We start from the raw sequence: 2038 nt of genomic DNA, 5'->3' as shown, positions 1-2038 counted from the left end.
GCTTCAGTTAGCAGAAGTAGTGAAGGAATCGCTCGATCGGGTTCAGTTAACAGCCATCGATCGATCGCTCGGGTTCAGTAACGCGTAGCCTGCAGTGTAATCGCTCGGGTTCAATTAGAACCCAGCGCCTTGCTCGGGTTCAGTTAGAGCCAACGCCTCGCACACACGCGCGTACGTGTACGAGAGAAATGTGCATCGCTCGGCCCACGACCTCCCACCATAACCGGCAACTCCCCAAAATTTTCCTCCCCCTCGCATCTACCATGGTTTTTTCTATCATGGACGGCCCAAAGAATGTCATGCAGGTGCGTCTCCGGCCCGCCCAGGACGAAAAGCCCATTTTCTGTCATGATTTTTTGTCATAGAAGTAGGAGCCCACCACATCTATGATGATACCGGGTTTTGTCACAATTATCATCATAGAAGTGTCATATGTATGACAGAAAAAAATTCGTTCGGCCCAAAATGTCACGGATGTGTCTTTTTTTTGTAGTGTTATAAATACTAGTATGCCAAGATGACTGCACATTCCTCCTCAACTCCTCATTCACAAAAACAAACAAGTCATTTAGCATCCTTCCCTTGCGTCTGCCATGGCCAGCGTGAGTTCTGGGTCAAGAGATTGCCACCAGGGAGAGGCGAGCATGGAAGCGGAAGCACGAGAGATGTCCCGCCTTGCTGCGAGAGCAGCCGACATGTCCCGCCGTGCGGAAGTAGCAGCACAGAGGTCCCGCCGCGCCGCTGAAGCAGCACGGAGGTCCCGCCGTGCCGTCGATGCAGCAGACTGGTCCGTCCGCGCCGCGAATGCAGCAGAGATGTCCTGCCGCGCCGCGAATGCAGCAGAGATGTCCCGCCGCGCCATGGCGGCCTGGGAAAATTTCTCGCGGGCAGGCGACGACTGTTATAGGCACATGCATGCGATCGTCCATAGCCAGATGGATCAGATCTCCGGCTAGGCAAGGTTGTAGGATGACATGAAAGCCTCGTTTGAACAGGCTACCGGCGTCATCTGGCAACTAAGGGAGGGCAATGAGAGGCTCCGGGCCGAGCGCGACCTGCTGAGGGAGAAGATATTCCGAAGTGCAGACCAGCAGGAGGAGACCAGTGCCTTGTTGAAGAGGACCGGCGTCATCGTCAAGAAACTTATGGACGAGAATGACATGCTCTGCAATGAGCGCCAAAGGCTGGTGGAGGAATCCGTGGATGTCCTCAATCAGCATCTTGAGGACACGAAAGAGCTCATCGCTGCTCGCCGCGGAGACTAGTTCCCGCGGCCTGCAGCAATGCATCAAGAAAGTAGAGATCAGCGAGCCAGATCCTTGTCTTCCTTCTTCTTTTGCCCTTGTGTATTTCGAGCGTAGCCGCATGTGGCTTTTTTAATTATCTTTCTAATTATGTAAGACAATTAATCGTTCTTATATATTCATCAGTCTTGCTATAAATCACAGTTGATGCTATATAGGCCTATCGGATCTTACATCAAGATCCATGCTTTCAGATTTTCTTTTTTCTCTCTTAAATCTTAGTCGAGTGAGACATAGCCGCGCCATTAAACAGAGGCTCGGGTGCCATTAATGGACACCTTGGGAGATCGGTGGACGACAGATGGAGGTCAAAGGGCTCTCCTCCCGATAAGCACGCGCAGGGGTCTGATCGCACGCCTCTCGTACTCAAATAGCTACCCTGCACGGCGCCTCCTAGCTAATAAAAAATGGGGACGTGTGGCGGCACGTAAATGATACTAGTAAGTAGAACGCCCACGGTTTCAATAATACTTGTGTTTCCCATTGTAACGTGACAACACTTGTTCCAAAATGACTTTATTGATTGTTAATGTGTGCGCCTTCGCAAATCGGACTGCAAAATTACCACAGCATGTTGGTGCCATGTCATGGCACCAAGCCAAATTTCATTATTTTCATGCGTGTTTTGGGTTTACAGGAATTAAAAAAGTAAGTTTCTCAATGTTTCCAACCCAGCCATGATGCCCAGAATTTTGAATTTCATTCCCATTTCTTGCATGGAACCTAGAAATTTA

This window comes from Triticum aestivum, chromosome 7B (genome assembly GCF_018294505.1).
Source record: "Triticum aestivum cultivar Chinese Spring chromosome 7B, IWGSC CS RefSeq v2.1, whole genome shotgun sequence".
Lineage (NCBI taxonomy): Eukaryota > Viridiplantae > Streptophyta > Magnoliopsida > Poales > Poaceae > Triticum > Triticum aestivum.
Note: the sequence above shows the minus strand (reverse complement) of the source record.